Source organism: Triturus cristatus, chromosome 11, assembly GCF_964204655.1.
Source record: "Triturus cristatus chromosome 11, aTriCri1.1, whole genome shotgun sequence".
NCBI classification, from domain to species: domain Eukaryota; kingdom Metazoa; phylum Chordata; class Amphibia; order Caudata; family Salamandridae; genus Triturus; species Triturus cristatus.
The window spans coordinates 798832004-798853883 of record NC_140594.1 but is presented as its reverse complement, the minus strand read 5'-3'; positions in this window follow the sequence as shown (position 1 = coordinate 798853883).

The following is a 21880-nucleotide window of genomic DNA, read 5'->3' as shown; positions in this document are numbered from 1 at the left end:
GGACACATTATTTTTTTTTTTTGTTTCGGCACGGGGAGATTAAGTGATTTGCCCAGAATCACAGGATGTTAAGCATCGTTGCCGAGACTCAAACCCAGGTCCCCAGATTTGAGGACAACCGCCCTAGCCGTTATGCCAACTCCTCTCCCCATACATTTGGTATAAGAAGTTGGCTAACCATTTATTGCACTAAGCAAACTTCAGTGCTTTTGTTGTATTGAAGAATTGTTCTCCAGAGTGAAATATGACACTTGTTCAGTTTCAGCAGTCTGTCATAGGCCGCCTTGTTGTGGTGGAACAGGCAAGAGTTCCTAGAGTTGCGGCGGTGAAGAATGTGGCTAGAATATACTATTTTGTATTGTACTGTTACATCGCATTTAGATGGAAGGTTCATGAATGTGTTTCTTATGTTTAAGAAAAGTGTTGGTAAGTTTGTTTATATACTTAAATGTTTTATATATATTTATTTAGGAATCTAGTGCTTTGTACGGGAGGGTGCTTTACTTATCTATTACAGGTTTGTGTTGCTGAGCTGTTTCTATGAGAAGCTGGGCATTCTGATTTTTTTTTAAAGAAGATCTGTTTTGGTATATTATAAACACATTTTTTAAATATATATTTCCTCATTTTTTGTGTTTCCTGGAGCAGTTTTAAAAATAATCTTTTTTCAGCAACCTACAAACTGTGGATTGCTTTGAGGGACTACCGATACCTTTTTTTTACATTTTTGCATTTTAGGAGAGTATTTTGGACATTGTTTCAATTATTTTTGGGTGGATTATTAATTTTTACTGTTTGGATTTACGGATAGATCTGCAGCTACAATATTGTAAGTTTTGTTTAGATTCTATGGGTGGGAAATGTTATACGCCTGTATTAATATTATGTTGATGTTTTAATAATATGCGTTGTCTTCATTTCATTTCATTATATTTAGTTTGTTAGTTAGTAGGTAGGTTTAATAGTGTTATATATTATTTTTGGAAATGCTAATATTAATAATTTTTTATATTAGTAAGTAAAATATTTATTTTATTTTTTATTTGGTCATTGATATAATAATATTATTTTATTAGTATTTATAAAATAAAATATTTAATTTTTGTGGTCTAGTGTTTTGTTTCTGGTAGGCTCATATGTGTTTTTTTACAGGATAGATTTGGTTATTACCGCTGAATAGGCTAGTCCTTCGTTATTTATAAATATTTTTACTTTGCTTTGTAGCATCTCATACATTTTTTTAGGTTGTTCCTTAGTTTAGGGCCAATTTCATTAACAGATTGATCTATTCTTAGTTCTTGGTAGCTTTATTCATTTTGAAGTGCTTCCAGTAATGTGTATAGTGTAGGTTTACTTCCGACAAGTGTGGAATGGAAGGCATTATGCCATCCTTCCATTGCATTGTTTGTTTTGGCTTCCTGTGTCAAGGTGCTGTCATAGACATTCCACTATGGTATTTGGAATTTGTGTTGGCATTGTGTCCTGATCTATGCTGTCTGCCAACCCATGTGTGTTCAAAGAAGTCCATTAGGGAGTATGTTTGTCTTCATTTCTTTGATATTAGGGGCTTTTTTTTATTATGATGTTGTAGTGGTTAGCTACCTCTGTGACAGGGACATACGGTAGCGGGATAATTTTTTTTAACCTCAAAGGTGAATTGGCTGTTGGTGGCATATTCCACAATTAGGGGGCCATTATGGTGGCAGACGGACCGCCACTGCCAGCTGCGCGGTAGCGATCCATCAGCCATCCAACGTGGATTGACCGCCCGCTGGATTAGGATGGCGGGTGGATCCACACTGTGACCGTGGCGGATGCAAAGACCGTCCGCCTCGGAACCGCCACAGGCAATCGCACGATTGCCTGGCGGAGCGGTCTGCATCCATAAAATGGTGGCGGTGCCTAGCAGGCACCGTCCACCATATTTTCATGCAGGCTTGATCCAGCCTTTCCATGACAGCGAAACCATCATGGAAAGGCTGGCGGAGATTCTATTCGGGGGTCCGCTGCGAGCCCCCAATGTGTTGAGGGGAGGTGTATGTGCACTGGGGGTTACCCATGGTACCAACCTACATTTCTGTGCACTAAGTGGCAGGCACCATGTGGTGCCTGCCACGTAGTGCACTGAAATGCACACCCTGCATTTCCAACATTGCGGTGGGAGCTGCTGTCAGCAGCACCCGTCGCAATGTTAAAATGCAAGATGCGACCACCATGGTGGCGGTCGCATCCTAATTTGGTGTGCGGAACCGCAGCATGAATTGCGGACGGTCCTGGTCACCACCACGATGGCGGACGGACTTCTGTCCGTCCACCATCGTAATCGGGCCCTTAGTGCAGCTTTATGTAGGTGATGCCATATACTTTGGTTAAAGTGGTAATAACAGCCTCATACGCTTTTAGGACAGAATGATTCATAGCTTTTTCAAAGTCTATTATTATTTTGGGTGGGTAATAGTTGTTTGTTGGTTGTTTTATATGGGTTAGTAGGTTCTGGTTTGTGTATTAGGAAGTAAAGCATGGATGAAAGATATATTGGTGTTCTGAAACTCACCATGTATGCTGTATAATTGATAGAATGGTTTGGGCACATTTTAAATGTCTTGTCAATCATCCAGGTTTGGAATTGGGATAGTTTGAGTAAGTTATTTATAATGGAGAATCTTAGTATCCATTTCTCAATATCGTTATTGTCATGTAGAAGGAATGGTTTGTCGCTATGTATTACTGTTAGATGTGTTGCTATGTCTATCTCCCTGTATGTTTTAGGAGCAGGTGGAGTGTCAATTGTGGCCTTTTTAGTGCTTGTTATTAGACTTTTTAATGGGGGTATTGATGGTACTTGGCCTGGTATATGTTCAGGACTTTGGGTAGTTAATTCTTTAGTATTGGGGTTGTGGATTCTTGAGAACTAGTGCTATCTTCCATTAGGTTTTCTAAAACTTCTCTCATATGATTTGGAACAATTTTCTTTTCATTTTTAGTTAATATTTTCAGTAGAAGCATTTTCCTGGCTGTAGGTGTACACCATGCAACTAGTAATAGTTTTCCTTTTTGTGAAATGATAAAGTTGGCAACTTCTGTCATTATATCCATAATTACTGTAATAAAATAAATATAAAACATAATTATTTTCTATATTTTTTTATTAATATACAGTTAATTATGCATTCACTATTTTTTTCATTTATTTACTTGTATGTGTTTTAGAGTAGTTTTGTGTGCTTTGGTGTATTTTCTTTCAGCAAGCTTGATCATGAAACAGGAGCTTATTTTCTGTTGGAAGAGAAATATGTATTATATTAATTACATGTGGTCTATTTTTCATGTTTGATGAGGTTTAGGGGGTTGGGAGTTTTTGGCTTTTCTGTTGGGGTAAGTTTAAAATTATTATTTCAATATACTTACTTTAGTCTGTAATGTTGGGTGTGCTGTTGTAGATGGTATTAAGTAGCAGTTTGAAGAATCTATGTAAAAGGAGAAAAGTAAACAGTGTTTTATCTATTGTTTGTTCATTATTCTTTTTGAAGTATTATTATTTTACTTTTTATTTGAAATATCATTATTACTTACCTGGAAATGTAGTTGTATATTTTGCAGTCTTCTGTTTTGTAGAGAACAACTGGCATAGTTTCCTCCTCTTCAAATGTATTTCGTTTTCTGAGTTATTATTTGCTTTAATTAGTGTGGCTTTTATATAGCTTCTTTAATTGGTTAAACTATTTTATTGGTGAAAGTTGTAAATAGTTTCATTTTATTGGTTGCTTTACTCTAATTGTTTTGATTAGCCATATCCTTATTTGGCTTTTGCTAATTTACATGTTTCTACATTTGTATTTTGTATAATTATATTTATTTAATATTGCATTTATTTGTATTGATAAAATAATTAATATTGTTTGTTTTATTTAAATATTTATGGTATCTAAATCTGTTTTACTTTTTTTCATTGTATATATGTTATAGGAGTAATATGTTTATATTGTTTATGTTGAATTTTTTGAAAAAGTGAAATACTGTTATTTAATTATAATATTCTTGCTATGATTTTTGAATACATGAATTGTTGTTTGTTGATGTAAATAATTTATTTTTGGTGTTTTTAAATGTATTTACTAGTTTTTTTGACAATAATGTTGTATTCAAAATTGTTGTGCTCGATATTTTTCATATAGCACATGCTAATTTATAAGCTATAATATTTTTGTTAACAATATTTTTGTACACGATATATATAAAACTAGATATTTTTGTTACCGATATTTATGTGTTCGATAGAAGTGACTTTGATGGTTATGCATAGGTACTCTATATTTTTGTTATAGATATTAACTTTTCGATAATTGTGTGAGATGATATTTGTTGTCTTGTTATTATATCACTGATCCCAACCTACTCTTACATATTAGTGGTAATACTATTCTTAACTGTGTCTTTACTTACCTCCCAAGGAATCACTATATCGTTTCCACTATACCTCCGCATATTCTTACCTTAACAGGTAAAAAATGTGATGTTAACAATAGTAAATATACACTTACCTCACAATACAGTGGTAGCTCATTGTAGTGGATACAATATTTTTGGCATGTGATATATAACACACCATATAAGGATTCACCTTCGCCCCAACACACACACAAACATACCATTCTGGTACCTCCCAAAATCTAGATTTGTTCACTCAAGAAAAATTACCATTGAAGTTCAGTTCTTTCCTTACCTTTCCTCACCAAGAAAGGTAGAACCCTCCAGACCATGTCTTCTTTAATGAGCCATGGAAAAGCCAATAGGTCTTGCCTTTCAAAAGCATTAGTTGACGTATTGGTGTGCTGGTTTACCAATGTTTTTTGAAGGTTCTGCAAAAAATGTGCAAAAAGAAAAATAAAGTACAGTATATATATATATATGTGTGTGTGTGTGTGTGTGTGTGTGTGTGTGTGTGTGTATATATATATATATATATATATATATATATATATATATATGAGTCAAATATTTACTTTTGCCAAGCACTATGACGCATTGAGGAAATCCAAATTTCGCAGTGTGGAAGGAGCAGTAATTTCATCCACCACAGCCAAAGGCCCACACAATCGCATGGCTAACACTTACCCCATCAGAAGCAAGCTCAGGGGGAGGAAGTGAATCTGAATCGGAAATGCGAAATGTTACAATGATGGGAGCTAAATCCAAACCATCACCAGGGGAGGAGCTTAATTTTTTATGCCAAGAACGCAGGCAGACATTGCGTCCAAGGCCTACAACAAATCTAGCACTTCCAACTACAAGCGGCGGCAGAGATGCAAAGCAAATACCAAACGAACAAAAGCAAAACAGAAGAAGAGGACGGGGATATTGGAAGAACAAACAATAATTGAAGATCAAGCAAAAAAGACTATTATCAATCTTTCCAATATCAAGCTGACGAAACAAGAAGAAAACATCTTAGGGCTTGGTCTATCGTACGCACCGCAAACCAACTTCGACTATGCTGCAACAAAACTGGACTGGATAAAGGAGTGCGCATACTAAAATTGAAAAAACACTTTTTGATCAATCCATCACATACAGCAGCCAAAGCTGGAACTGCAGTTTCTGAGTTAAATAGGGATGGAATATCTTTAACCCAATCGGATGCACCCCTGTTACAGATCATGCAAGAACTATCTGCAGAAAATGATATTACGCCACCTCAAAGTCTAAATTCAACCAGCACAGCTGATATAAACCCACAAGCAAGCGACACTCCGTAACTAAGCCCTTTTAAACCCAAATCCTCATTCAATCCAATCATGATGAGAGATTCCATTGACATTTTCCACGAGGCAGTAACCACGCAAATCAAGGATTTACACAAAGCGACAGAGTCAAAGATTATGAAATCTAAAAAAGTAAATCAACAATATAGAATGTTAACATCAAAACTGCAAAATAACAAAGAAATTGTGATCCGCAACAGTGACAAGGGTGGCAATATCGTAATCTGGCCAACAAGCTTGTACAACAAGGAAGCTTAAAATCAATTAAACGATCGAACTTGTTACACACGAACTACTATGGCCACATTGAAAGCTACATACAAACAATTCTATATCAAACTTGCCAGATGGAAAAATGCACAACTAATCAGCAGTGATGAATATGAATTCCTAAAAAATGACAATCCAATAACTCCAACCATATATTTCATCCCAAAAATACACAAAAACTCCATTGATCCCCCAGGCAGACCAATAATCAGTGCCAGGAACAGTTTAGTTGAACATACAACAAAATACATCGATTACTACCTACTGGGTTTTGTACAAAAACTACCATCATACGTGAAAGGTACCAGTGACTTCCTAAGAAAGATTTCGGAGTTCAAATGGCAAGATGAATTTTACTTAATGGCATTAGATGTCAATGCCTTATACACCAGCATTGAGCACACTGATGGTCTCACAGCAATTCAACATTATCTATCGCAAAGATCAACACAACACCAGGACCATAACATGATGTTGATTGAAATGATCAGATTCTGTTTATGTAATAAAAATTTTATGTTTAACAGTCAGCTGTATCGACAGACCAGAGGTGTAGCCATGGGGGCCAGCTTCTCTCCGAGTTACGCCTGTCTACATATGGGCAGATGGGAGGAGCTGGCCCTCATGGAAGAATATGGCGAATATATCAAAAACAATGTCAAATTATGGCTAAGATATATTGATGATTTGTTTGTGGTGTGGCAGGGGACATTAGAAGAAGCAAATGAATTCATTGATAACATCGACATAAATTACATAAATTTACATTTCACTGCAACAATTAGTCAATCAAGTGTTGAAGTTCTGGATACCCAGGTTTATATCCTTAACAACAAAATCGAAACCCGCTTATTCAGAAAAAAGACAGCGGGCAACTCCACATTCCACGCGACGAGTTTGCATCCAAAACACCTTATGGGGAAATGCTGCGGCTTAGACGCATCTGTAGCAATAATGAAGATCTGAAGGTAGCACAAAGCGAAAGCAAAACGCGAATTAAACAGCGCGGCTACCAACCAGAGGTGATTGATAGCGCCATTCAGAAATCTATGGCCTGGAGTAGGGAGGAAGCTATAAAGGATAAAAATCCTAAATACTTTAACCAGAACAACACCATTGCTAAATCAGACCCAAACCACAATGAATTCTGTCTAATAATCAAGTACAGCAAACAACATAAGGCAGTAAATAAAATCATCCAGCAAAATTGGCCTCTAGCACGCAGTGACCCGGTGATTGGACCCCTGCTACCGCAGAGGGTGTCCATCACCTACAGTAAAGCTCCCTCTATGAGGGACATACTGGTTAAAACAAGCCCAGAGGTCATAGACAACAGTAGCTGGATCCAAACTAGTAAAGGATTTTTCAGATGCAAAACATGTAAGGCATGCATTCATGGTGTAAATACCAATACATACAAAACACCATTCAGTAATCGAAGCTATAAAATATCCAAGCTTTTGACATGTAAGACAGAATATGCAGTATATGTACTGTCATGCCCTTGTGGCTTACGCTACATAGGCAGTACAAAACCGCCTGTCTATAAACGCATCCTCCAACATTTAAGAGCTATTACCCATCAGGATAACACCTATCCCGTGGCTAGACATTTCAGGGAACATCATAAATCTGACAATCACAACCTGAAATATTTCATAATAGACACAGTCCCACCCAGTAGGAGAGGGGGTGACCGAGAGAGCAAATTAAGAAAGTTAGAAACTCGGTACATCCTACAATTGGATTCCAAACAACCTACAGGACTAAATGCCATGGAGGATTTATATACATGTCTGATCTAATATTCAACTATATATTAATTGGGAGATGACAACTCCTATTTATCTCCTTTTTATTAGGTTCAACGGTGTTGAATTGTTTATGACGAAAAGGTTCTTTTTTCAATGAACCCTTCTTTTTTAAAAAAACCATAATATTTATGATGATATTTATTGTGATTTTATTATGAGTTTTTAAGATAGAAAACTACTTTTACCTTATTCAATTTTGGAAATGGACATCGTGCACCCACCCATATTTTTTATATTTTATATTTATTGGATGGGCAGATAATCAGAGGGCATATTCCCTTTTATCTGTTTTATAGCACACGTTTGCACATTGCATTTGTACCAATAGACATTTGCTTTAGAGGAGCAAACATCCAAATCTATCAAATCGATGGGTAACCAGGGATCCTGTCGCGGGACCCACCAAACAGAAAGAGGACATGTGGTTCATGGATTTGGAACAAATAAGTCTTAAATGGTTAAACACAGTTTTGCTAAAATATAAAAACGTAACAACATCTACAAAATATATAATTGGTGGCACTGAAGGCGTATACAATATATGGTCATGATAGCTGCAGGACCTCAAACCAAGAAATCATTATGGACTCGGAAGTCCACCAGACAATCAGGTCGACAAAAATACAAGGAAATGAATAATGGAAATTTACAAAAAAAGCTTAAAAAAGAATATGATAAAAGTCATCACGGATTGTTTTACTAATACACTAGGCTCTCACACATCCAAACAATTTTTTTTTAAACATTTTGCACTAAGCACTATTTGCACACTGCACATTGCACTTTTGACAGTGATATCTATGACAAATTATTTTTAAGAATGGATTGGAATGAGCCACAGTATTGAGACGTTTGTTTTAAAAAAAACATAAAAAAGTGAATTTTTGGACAGGAGAATATGGATTGATCCAGTGATAGAATAGATCAAGTGGTATTTTACCGATATTGAATTCCTTCATTCACAAGGGAATTAAAAATGACAAGGGTAATTTTACTCTTACATTTCAACACGAACAAAGGCGGTTAGCGTCCCTATTGAGTTTCAAATATCGAGTTATTTTATTCACTGTCTTTAAATTAACGAGGTGTTCAGAATATGTCTGCAATTGTATGGCACTGAGAAATTTTATTTACGTGATTAATGTGGACACAGAATTTACGTATGTATTCCAAAAATATGTTGTCTATGTCTATTCAAAGTTACCAGGTCATGGATATCACGTGATACAAAATGCACTAGCACTGTCACTTTAAATACGACAGTCTTCCCATTAGCCACTGTCATGTGATCAAGGCTCAGGCGAGCAGAAACGCGTAATGGCGACGACAGAGGAATAAAAAATCTTTTGCACTTACTTCTTGGGTCCGTGTCCATCTCTCAGGAGAACCGTTTTTCCAGTTGGCGGAGGAATGCTCACGATATATATATATATATATATATATATATATATTCACTTAAAAAACCATAGGTTTCACACATGTTATAGTTAGCTGTACATTTCACTCGTAAAAAACCAATGAAATTCCACGTTATATTTAGATCAGGTAACTATAACTTGCGCGCCCACAATAAACTGCTGATGACGTCACATAGTACATCACTCATGACATGGTCAGTGACATCACTCATGACATCAATGATGACATCTGAAATTACACATTGTGGATTGCGGTCGCGCAAGTTATAGTTACCTGATCTAACTATAACGTGGAATTTCATTGTTTTTTTACGAATGAAATGTACAGCTAACTATAACATGTGTGAAACCTATGGTTTTTTAAGTGAATTTGCAAGGTTTTGTAAATGATAATTCCTAACTATAACGTGTGTGAAACCTATGGTTTTTTCAGTGAATTTGTACGTTTTTTTAAATGCTAAGTTATGTATTTATTTATTTATTTTTTTTCTGGTTTTTCACTATGCGCACACCCTGCGCGCATGGTGCGCTTCGCGCACCGTGCGCGCGCTGTTGGCGCTCGGTGCGCCCTCGTTGCGCAGTCCATGCCGTGCGCGCATCGCCTTTTTTTACGCAGTAACATTTGTTTTTTTCTCCCTTGTGGGTCCTTTAATTTATTTAATAAATGTGATTGTTACTGCTTTATTTTTATTTTTTGCCGTGCGCGTACGGTAAGCTTACCGTACGCGTACCCCGCGATTTTTTTTTTCAATTATTAAATTTATTTTTCGTACTTTTGGGTCCTTCTTGGACCCCCTGACAAACACTAGGGGGTCTGCAACTCTCTTCGTTGCCCCCGTTTCACGTTCCCCACCTTTGTTTCTCAGTGCGAGAGACAGAAAATGGCGGCCGACACTTCCTGATTTCGACCGATTCGAATGTTTACAGTCATGTAACTACCAATCAGAATTGAGCTCGCGCACGGCACCGTACGCGTACGGTAAGCTTACGGTAAGCGCACTGAGCGCGCTTACAGATATATATATTGATTTAAATGCTATTTTCTCAGGACCTACTGAACAGATTTACACCAGACCTACAAAAGGCACATCCTTGACCTGAGGACTACCTCTCTGCCAAATTTCAAGTAATTCTGTTCAGCCGTTCGGGCTGTAGCTGTGTCTAAAGGTCCTATGGAAAAATGCATGGGGAAAACGCGTTTTGGGACCCCCCTTTTTTCCCAGTCCCCGCTTGACGAATCCCCCCGAGACTTTCAGGGTAGGAGCGGAGCGTAGCGCCCCATTAATTTTGAAAATTTCGCGAGGATTCGTCGACCGGCGCCAAAGTTATTCCAAATAGAATGTTGCGGATTTCCTATGGAAACACGGTCCTAACTGGCGACCGCCAGTAGATAATATATATATATATATATATATATATATATACATATAGAAATGTACAAAGTCTTTTGCCATTTCTACAGCAAAGTCTTTAAGCTTAGAACTAGCACAGTGCTGTCCTTGCCGAGCTGTAAAATGACAAGAGTGGTCGCCAGTAGGTAGTTATAGTTTGGACCTTGTTTCTATTCAAAAAGCGGTTTTTGTTTTCCCAATACCTTTGGCGCCGGTTGACGAATCTTCGCAACAGTTTCAAAACTTATGGGCCGCTCCAGTCAGCTCCTATCCTGAAAATTTCGGGGTGATTCGCCAAGCGGGGTCCGAGAAAAAAGGGGGGGTCCCAAAACGCGTTTTCTCCATGCGTATTTCCCATAGGAAACTTTAGACACAACTACAGCCCGAACTGCTGAACGGAATTACAGCAGATTTGGCAAAAAGGTAGCCCTTGGTTCAGAAAGAGACCTTTTGTTTAAATGGTGTGAATCTGTTCAGTAGTTGCTAAGAAATTCAAAAAATAAGAGTCAAAAAATCTATTTCCCATAGGAAACTTTATGCAAGGCTACAGCCGAAACTACTGAACGGATTTACCCCAAATATGCCAAAAGGGTACTGCTTGGCTCAGAAAGCGACCTTTTTAAAAATGGTAAAAATCGGTTCAGTAGTTGCTGAGACAATCAAAAATAAAAGTTTCGAGGAGGAGCCTAGCGCTTGACCAAGATGGCCGCGTGAGCTTAGAGCTCCCGAGACCCTCGCGCCCTCCGTCGACTATCCTGTCTCTAATCCTGCTGGTATGCATGGCACCGTGTTGCTGAGTTGTCAGGGAGGCGATTGATGCTACCCGCGGTCGGATCGCCCATCGGGAACCGGACTTATGACTGGCGAAAGATTGCGGCCTAACTCCCGGAGATGCCAGGGGCTAGAGTTAGCAGGATGCCCGACTCCTAGTTGATCAACAACGGCCTGGTGAGGTGTGAACTGTCGGACGGAGGCCCTCGCTCTTTCACTTTCGATTTCGTTCCCTTTGACTGCCCGGACACTGTAGAGCTCTGGGTGGCTTTATAACCCCAAGGACGCTCGGCGGGCTACTCTGGCAGCATAAGGCGGACCTGCTCACTCCTTATTCCTCTCTCTGAGAGGGAACGGTCTTCACTGCATTGGACTGCCTGGAGTCCATTATGTCGGGCAAAGCAGAAGGGGATCGGCTGAAGACTAAGTCCACCAGGCGGGGAACGTATTCCCAAGTCAACAGTATGGACCGATACGCCCTCCTGAAGACATCGCCGAGTGGATCGAGCCAGGCGCCGGATGCCCAGAAGGAGGACTCGCCTGGGACACCGGAGCTCTCCCTGCAGGATGTCATGGGCGCGCTTGATGGGATGCAGACCTCGATGGGGAGGCAATTCGAGGCCCTGGCGCATAAGGTGGATGCCATCCTGGTGGATGTCAACTTGATCCGCTCGGACCTGGGCAAGACAAACGAACGCGTTAAGGACCTGGACCACAAGACCACGGGCCTCACTGATGATGTTGCGGATTTGCAGAACGAGGTCCGGAAGCTGAGGGCCGAGAGTGACCTCGCCGCTCGCCGGCTGGAGGACTTCGAGAGCCGGTCCAGGCGCAACAACGTGCGCGTCATCGGGGTCCCGGAGTCCTCGGATGAGGCTTCGACGGACCTGCTTGTGGAAGATTTGGTCCTCAATCATCTGAAGCCTAAGGGCCTTGGAAAGTTTTTTGCTGTGGAAAGGGCCCATAGGGTGCCGGGTGGACGGCCCAAGGCGGGTGCCCCGCCGCGGCCGATTGTCGCCCGGCTCTTTCATTTTCGAGATCGGGACGCTATCCTGCAAGCTTCGAGGGTGACGGGCCCAGTCCCCTTCCAGAATGCGTCGGTGAATTTTTATCCGGACTTCACCCAGCAGGTGCAGAGACAGAGACAGAGCTTCCTGGGGGTGAAGCGGAGACTTCGGGAACTGGACCTGAAGTATGCCATGCTTTTCCCCGCCAGACTACGGGTGGTGCATGAAGATCGGACATTCTTTTTTGACTCTCCTGTTATGGCCGACGAATGGCTGGACGCTTTGCCCCGGCGACGGACCGGGGACGACACAGCCGAGCATGGAGACAGTGGCCGGGATGGACAGGGCTGAAATCTCAAAGCCGGCCTGACTTGATCTGACCATACTTGAAGATTTGAACAGAGAGCAGTAACTATGGAGGGTTGCGGGAGGACGAGGGGTGCTCTTTTCCTCCCTTAGGGTACTTTTTGTAGATTTTTGTTTTTGTAGGGCGACAGGCACACTGCAAGTTGGGGGGGCTTTTTAAGCTGCAGCAGGGGTGCAGGGTGGGGGGAGGTATGGAGATTTTGAGTTTGTTGTTGGGGGGTTTATTTCTGCAAGGCATGATGATTATCCTCAGGACTGTTCCATGGTGGCGCCTCGGGTGTGGGGTGGGCCTCTTTCCGTTTGAGGATGGGGGGTAGAGGCTTAAGTGTTATAAGCTGGAATGTTAATGGTTTGGGGGATCGCATCAAGAGGGGGATTGTTTTGCAATTTCTGAAACGTTCAATGCCAGACGTTGTCCTGCTGCAGGAGACGCATCTCATAGGCAATACGTGCTATGCCCTGAATAGGAAGGGGTATAAATTCATTGCACACTCGGGATTCTCTTCTGGGTCCAGGGGTGTGGGCATCCTCGTTAGAGCATCGTTGCCTTTTGAGGTGGACTCCACCATTGTTGACGATAGGGGGAGGTTTGGGGCGGTGGCGGGGAGGTGGGAAGGAAGGACTTTGGTTTTGGTTTCGGTTTATGTCCCGCCGGCCCTGCAGGCCTCCACATTTGCTGAACTGGGCAGGGCTTTGCTGACTCTCCCGGGGGGAATGCTGGTAGTGGGAGGGGATTTCAACGCTGTGGGTTCCGGACTGTTGGATAGATACCCGCCCAGGGATACAGGGGGGGCTCAGAAATGGCTTCCAGACTTCCTGGATACGTTTGGTCTGATAGACTGCTGGAGGCTCCGGCACCCCACACAGAGTCAATACACGTTTCACTCCGGGGCGCATGGTAGCCTCTCCAGGATTGACTACCTGCTCACTCTGGCCGCACATGCCTCGTTGATATCCGAGGCGAGGCACATGGCACGTGGTATCTCTGATCACTCGCCAGTGTGGATCCGGCTGGATCTAGGTCGGGAGGGAGGAGGGAGGGTGGCCCCCATCAACCCATGGTATTTCCGAGACCCCAAGATGCGCAGCGCCCTGGTAAAGAAGGTAGATAATTACTTTAAGGACAATCTGGGAACCGTGGACTCGGCGGTGTCGCTGTGGGAAGCTTTTAAGACCGTGCTTCGGGGGGAGGCCCTCTCCCTGGTGGTGGCTGCCAAGAACCGGAGGGATTGCGAGGTGCGGCAAGTGGAGGAGGAGATTGCGGCCCTTGAAGGGGATATGGAGGAGGATGTTACAGAGTCCTCATTGCATGAGCTTTGCCTGAAGCAGGCGGAGTATAGGGACCTGGTGACGAACGCCGCCAAGACCCTCAGCAGGGAACAACAGGGCCGCCTTTATGACGTTGGGGATAAGGCAGGGAAACTCCTGGCGTGGTTGGACAGGAAAGAACGGGTCAATAGAGTGGTGCCAGAGTTGATTGGAGAGGGGGGAGAGGCGATTGTGGAACCTGAGGGGATTGTGGAGTGTTTCGCGGAGTATTTTCATAGGGTTTATTCCTCTGTGTCGGACAGGCCGCCCGAGGACTCGTCTGATCTCCTCCGTGATATCGAGTTGCCCTGCCTCTCTGACATAGATAGGGACGATTTGGATGGTGACATCACGATTGACGTGGTGGCGGGGGCGATTCGCGCGTTGAACTCGGGTAAGGCCTCTGGACCGAACGGACTGCCGATCGACCTGTACAAATTGTTCCCGGATAGGGTCGCCCCTCACCTGCGCGCCATGTTTTTGGAGGCGCGGGGGGATGGGATCCTTCCGTTGGATCAGCGGCTGGCGTCGATCGTGGTCATACATAAAGAGGGTAAACCCCGAGATAGATGCGCCTCCTATCGGCCCATTTCACTCCTCAACGCTGAGCCGAAAATTCTGGCCAAACTCCTGGCTACCCGTTTGATTAGGGTACTTGGCGATTTGGTCCATCCGGATCAATCTGGCTTTATCCCGCACCGAAACACAGCATTGAACATTAGGCGGCTACATGGCGTCATCGCCAGGGCGGACACGCTGCGTGAACCGGCTGTTGTGGCATCTCTTGATGCCACGATGGCCTTTGACACGGTGGAGTGGGCATATTTATGGGCCGTGCTGGCCAAGTTTGGTTTCGGTCGCGGGTTTGTGAGTTGGGTTCGGTTGCTGTACGAGGGGCCACTAGCGAATGTTGTGGTGAATGGTCGGGCATCTACTCCGTTTCAGCTTGGTAGGGGTACTCGGCAGGGCTGCCCCCTGTCGCCTCTGTTGTTCGCCCTCGCCCTCGAACCGTTGGCTGCGTGGATACGTTGGCACCCGGATATACGGGGCCTTCGGTGGTCGCCTGATCACGAGGAACGTATTTCGCTTTATGCCGATGATATCCTGCTGTATCTTGCCTCACCTAAGAAGTCACTTATAGTGGTCTGTGACGTACTCGCATCGTTCGGCAGGAACTCGGGGCTTGTGATTAATTGGGGCAAATCGTACTTGTACGTTCTTAGTGGCGAGGTCCCACCGATCCCTAGAACATGTTCGATACAGGTTGCCCAGCAGGGCTTCGTGTATTTGGGGATTTTTATATCCATGGATCCTGCTGTGCGCTATGAGAGGAATCTGCTCCCCCCCTTGGCACGTTTGAGGCGAGATGTTGAAGGTTGGCGGAGGCTGCCGCTCTCCCTTGTTGGGCGTGCGGCCCTGTTCAAAATGATGTCTCTTCCCCGCTTCCTCTACGCCCTCCAGAACACCTTGGACTGGGTACCGGCCAAATACTTTCGGGAGGTCGAAGGCCTCCAACGGACGTTGCTGTGGGATGGGCGGCCGCGAATAGCTATTTCAAAATTGACGCTCCCATGGTACGATGGGGGCATTGCGCTCCCGGACATCCGACGGTACTATTGGGCCACGCAGCTGAGCGCGATCAACCATGGGTTTTATGGCCCTGCCCTCAGCCCTGGGTATGCCATGGATAGGTGGCTGCTGCGCGGCGGCAACTACTACAGGGCGTTGTATTCGCAGTCCTTAGACTCGTCCCTCACGGGGCCCACAGGTGTGGCGGTGCGCGTATGGAAGATGGCAACCGACTCGCTGGGCTGGAAGGATAGGCTAACCCTTGCTACCCCATTGTTTGAATCGGAAAGATTGGGAAGACTCTGGCATACGAAGGGCTTTGATAAGTGGGATCTGATAGGTATATCCAAGGTGGGAGATGTGCTGCATAAGGGGAGGGTGAAGTCCTTCGAGGAGTTGCAGACTGAGTTTGAGCTAGGGCCCTCAGAGTATTTTAGGTATATCCAGCTGCGTCACGCCCTCCGATCAGTCCTCGTGGAGGGTGAGAAGGTGCCGGAGTCCTCTCCCCTTGAGGACCGAGTCCTTGATGGTCATATGCCCGAGAGCACGATTTCGCTCATATATAAGAAGTTGATAAACGTCCGGGCAGACTTGCTATTGGGGCTGAGAGTACAGTGGACCAGGGATGGCCTTGAGTTGGATAATGAGGACTGGCAGTCAGCGGTTTCTTCGCCTAAGGAGGTTGCGATCCCGTCGCGTCTGAGGCTGGTGCAGCTTAAAATACTGCACCGGGTGTATGTGACGGGGCCAAGGCTGGTCCACATGGGATTCTCGGAGGATGGCCTGTGCAGAAGGGGATGTGGTATGGTGGGTACTTTCCTGCACATCATTTGGGAATGTGGTGTCATTGTGGAGTTCTGGAGGAGAGTCCATGCAGTTATGGGGGAGGTGACGGGCATTGTGGTACAGCCGGAGGCGCGGTGCTGCCTCCTGAACGTCTGGGGGCCCACTGACCTTGATGAGGCGCAGACCCAATGGGTGACTCTGGGTAACATGGTAGCTAAAAGGGATATCGCGCGATTATGGGGCTCCTCGGGACCCCCTACACTGACCGCGTGGAAGGAGAACATGGATTGGAGCATGTTTAGGGAGAAGACGGTCTAATGCTCTAGAGGTCGCCCCCGGAAGTGGCATGCCATCTGGGGGCGGTGGAACCAATACAGGGGGGGAATATGTCTTGCCCCGGAACTGGAACCTCCCGAGGAACAGCTTTCCCCCTGACCTACTTTCCAGCACAGTTTGGTTTTAGTAACCGTTCTGGGCCTCTGCTGTTCCCCTTCTTCCTCCGCACACAGTCTTATACTTAGTAGATGAGTGGGGTCCGGCCTCCCCTGGGGGCTTTCGCCATGGGCTTTCAATGTTCTGCCTTGCTGGGGTTTGTTGTGTGTTTTTTCTGTGTTTATTTAAAATTGGACCTTTGCATTACTCTTTGAACTGTATTGGGGACACATCACTGTATCTAACTTGCAATGCTGCCGAACCTTCGGGCTGTCGGCTGAATAGCTGTGTCCTGAATTTCGAAATAAAGGCTTTCAAAAAAAAAATTTAAAAAAAAAAAAAAAAAAGTTTCGATATTTAGAGGCGCGGAGGATCCGCGGACCTGCGCCGTGTATTCGCACACCATCCCGACCACGAGCTTTATTCTAATTGGCTGTCAATATTTAAAACCAGGAAGTGTTGGCAGCCATTTTGTAACTCGGTAGAACCTAGTCAGAAGAAAACAGGGAAACAAAGGTGACAAGGAAGAAAAGGGGGCAGGGTAGAACACCCTGACCCCCTAGGCCTGCTCAAGGGGTCCCACAAGGACCCCCAGGGCCAAAAAGAGCATTTAAAAAAAAAAAAAAACAGCGGAATGCGCGCTGGGTGCGTGGATCCGGACAAAAAATTAAAAAAAACAAAGCGAGGGCTTCCTCGCTTCGTTACTTTTAACCCCCCGGGTGGGCCAGGTCCCGGGGGGATTTATACAATGAAAAGTGGGGGCCCGCGGAGGCCCCCACAGCCCCGGGGAGTGCCACCTCCCCAGGGCTTTGGAATTGTTGGGAGGGGGGTTGCACGGCCCCCCTCCTGGAGCATGTGATGTCCCTGTGGACCGTCACCCCCAGGGCCGGCTCCTACAGTGTCTTGGGATGCCCACTCCCGGGACACTGTTGTTTGCTACGGTAGGGTGGGAGCATGGTCTCCCGCGCTATCGTAGCAAACTCTGGTTTGGATTTTGGCAGAGAGAGCAGGGAAATCTGCTCTCTCTTGCAAAATCCAAAGCAGAATTGCTTTTCCACACGGGGAGCAGCATGTTAGCAGCTCTCCATGTGGAAAAGCAATGCCAGCTCTCGCAGGAAGTGGGGAGCCGGCAGGACCATGGAGGCATTGGGGCTCCCCCCACGGTCTCCTATGAAGTGCATAGGCCCCGGGGGATGGGGTCCCTGGGGCGAATATAAAGTACTGGTAGGAACCGTTTTTTTAATCAAAAAATTTGGAGTCACGACCCTAGCATGGCGCTCAGCGCGGCCCCCTAATGTGCATGGGAGGGGTGCGTGACTCCCAGCACGGCCCCCTGGTGTGTGCGTGAGGGATGCGCGACTCCTAGCGCGGTCCCCTGGTGTGAACGCGAGGGGTGCGCGATTCCCAGCGCGGCCCCCTGGTGTGAACGCGAGGGGTGCGCGACTCCTAATCGCGCTGGGTGCGCGACTCCTAATACAAAAAAATACGATTTTTTTTCATTAAAAAGCTATATTATATGTTAGCATCTTGGGTGGCTCTAAAAAGAGCCCTTGTGTTTATGGGGAGATTTTTGTAGCTACATGTAAGTGCCGATGCAGAGTCTGAAGTTGTTGAGAAAGACTCTGTTTCCCAATGTATACCATCTCTCCTGTATATGCCATCCATATTAAAACGCAGATTGTTGTTGTATATTGTTAGAAGGTGGTTCTGACACTATGGGCCGCCCGGATTTTTCGCTTTTTGAGCACCTAATTGTTGAGCTTTTACTGTGGGGGAGCCTCATAAGTTGCGACTCACCCACAGTGGTGGTGCAGGCCATCCAGGGACCATGTAGGTCCCTGGGTGGTCTCCCAAGGTGCTGCTGGGAGACCGGGGAGAGCCATGAGAGGTGGGCCTGGGTCTAGCTAACTCGAGACCCACAGGCTCTCTAAGGGTACTCCGGGAGGAGAGCGCACCTCTCGGAGGGAAGGGTACATAGGCCCTATTCTCGCAGTGGAGAACAAGGAAGGGGTCTAGGTTCCCGGGGTAGTTTCCGGGTGGAGCTACTGATGGGGGGAATGAGCGGTAGGATGTCTGATGAGGCACCCTCAGTGTTCCTCCCTGGCACTGCCAGTGTGGTGGTGAGGCCGGTCTGAGGTCCTATCAGGGAGCCAGGCCAGTGGCCAAAGGGTGCTTTTCTGTGTGGGGAAGCACAAGTGTCTGTGCTTTCTTTAGGGAAGACAGTCATCCCGAAAGGGTGGTGGCAGCAGAATGACCTCAGCGGCAGGCTGAGGGTGAGGGTCCAGAGAGGTTGCATCTTTGGGGTGCAAGGACCAAACGGAGAGAGGGTACTGGTTGGAACAAACTCTGGAAGGGAGACCAGCTAGTGACCCAGGGGATGGGATTTCTACCTATCCCAGAAGACCGCATCGGTGCTAAGGCACTGGACCCTTGTCCGGAGAAGTGGTAGGCATAGTGTTGCATGCCCAAGGGCAAAGGTGAGCCTAGTTAGGCTGAGTCTATGTAGACCATGAGTGACCTAGAGGTATCTAACCTAGAGCCCGGAGGGTTCTTAGGGTAGTCTGGGATCCCTGTCATGGGTGGAGATTTCATGGATGGGAGGAGTAGGTGGTCTAAGCGGATAACTGGTCAGTAAGGGGGGTCTGGTCAGAACCCCTTATAACTAGTTATCGCTGACTACGGGAAGTGTACCCATGTAGAGTGGCTACTTCTTCCCTGTAGGCATCAGCTGGGCGCGGCGTGTGTTAGAAGGTGGTTCTGACACTATGGGCCGCCCGGATTTTTCGCTTTTTGAGCACCTAATTGTTGAGCTTTTACTGTGGGGGAGCCTCATAAGTTGGGACTCACCCACAGTGAACTCAGGATGTAAGAGACTGCATGGGGATTTTACTGGTGTTCCCCTAGCTTGACCAGGCCACTGCGCAGCAGCTGGAGTAAGGGACACCGGGCTGGATACATGCAGACACGTGTGTACATGGAATAGGCTTTATAGGCTGGAAAGAAACATGCCAGGGAAAGTCAGTGTGTTTTACTGTGTTTTCACTTCATTATTCCCCTAAGGGAATGTGGGGCCCATGGCTAGATTAACTTCCGTTAGGCCTACAGATTCCAGACACGCACTTAAGACCAATGTAGCGAATGTGAAAATAAGTATTCTGCAGAGTCCAAAGTCATATTTGTACGGCTTTTGGGTCATCCAGAACTGTCATATTTCTCTGAGCCAGCCATGACCAGACCCAGACCCAGGCTGAGGGCTGACCTCAGCTGGATGGATTGATAACCTTTCTTCCACAAGCGAGGGCCTCCTCTCCACGAAGAGAAGATGGGTGGGGCTACAGGCCAATCCATCAACCGCTGTCGCTGGGTGCCAGGCACCAGGCTGCAACAAGGAGGGAAGGTAGCTTGGGGGGAAGGGGCTTCCGAGACATGTGGCAGAAACCCTGGACACCGCCATTTTGAACAAGCTCAGTGGCTGGACAAGAAGGAGAGAGCAGGGGCAGGGACGTGATGTGTCGCTGTTTGATAGGACCAACAGAGACTTCCTGCCAGCCCCCTACTCAACTTTTAAAAAGTGCTTGCAAGGAAGAGAAGGCCTCTCTGGGGTGTGGTCTGCTGAGGGTGAAGGTGCTGGAGCCTGGCACAATGGGCAGTTGGAAGGAGAGACCCCCTGACTGCCCAGAGGACGCTATCAGCACCAGAAGAAGAGCCCAGGACTGGTGCACAGAAGCAGGGGCCTCTGCACAGGGAGAGAGGCCCATAAGGAGAGCCTAACGAAATGCTGGCGCAGGGAGCCAGTGAAGACAGCACACTGCTGAATCTACCCTCTCAGAGACCCAGAGGGCAGAGGAGAGTGTTCCCAGTAACTGGGGCTGGTAAAGAGGAGCATGAAGCGCCCCATAATGCCTCGCCAGGCATTTGGAAATCTGCCGTTTTGGTGCTTTGTGGCCCCCAGAGGAGGGGGTCACCCTCATGTGTGAAAAGGGGTGCAGGGGGGGTGCAGGAGCACCGCAGTCTCCCCCAGCATAAAGAAGAACAGTCCACCCCTAAGTTTCACGGGGCATCTGAAAGAATAACCCCTCAAGGGTTCAGCCAGCCTTTAACAACTTCTAGGCTGGAACTTATGTTCGACAGCTGAGGGTGTACTATGAAGTGCATCATGGAGTGAAGGGCTGAGTTAGGGATGTCTGGAGAAGGGCATCCCCTGGAGGTGAAGTGGTGTAATTGCACCGAAATGCATTTACTATTGGTTATTTCTTTTTAGGTGGACTGAAAGTCACATGTGTAAAGTGAAGTACCTGTGTAAGGTGATGTTAAGCTAAATGCAGTTATGTTGCTGGACCTTCCTGCTAGGGGGTCTGGCTGTATTTATGTAATCCCATGCTTTTATCTGTGATTCCTTTTAAAGTGAAGAGGCGCACTGCAGGAGAAGTGTAGTTGCCAGGAGTACTTCTTTTGATGTGACTGTAAGTCACATGTGTAAGGAGATGTCATAAGCCAAGTGGGGCTATGTTGCCAGACAGTCCTGCTAGGGTGTCTGGCTGTATATGCGCAATCCTGTGATTTCATCTGTGATGCCCTTAGGGGCTGTAATTGCAATGCATTCAAATGATCAACCAAGGTGATGAGTACTGTCATTCCAAAGTGTGCGTAAACATGGATTCTTGCTGCTGCGCTTAGGTGAAGACCCCAGACTGCTAGCCCTTAAGATATAGAGGTGCATACTTTATGGTCAGTAGGAGATGCTCAGTCAGGGTCATGTGTCACGAAGGCAGGTTTACCCCTTTTTAATGCTTGTTGAGGTAATGGGGTGGGCCATCACTGGGATGGTGCCAGTGCGCAGGGCCCTCGCTCCAGGTTCTGTTCAACTAACTGCATTGGGGACAAGTTGATGTGCATACATGGGAGTGGTGGTACTAGACCCCACCCCCCCTGCAGGAGGGGTGGAGATGTTATTCAATGTCACAAAGTAATTCCAACAGCTTATGT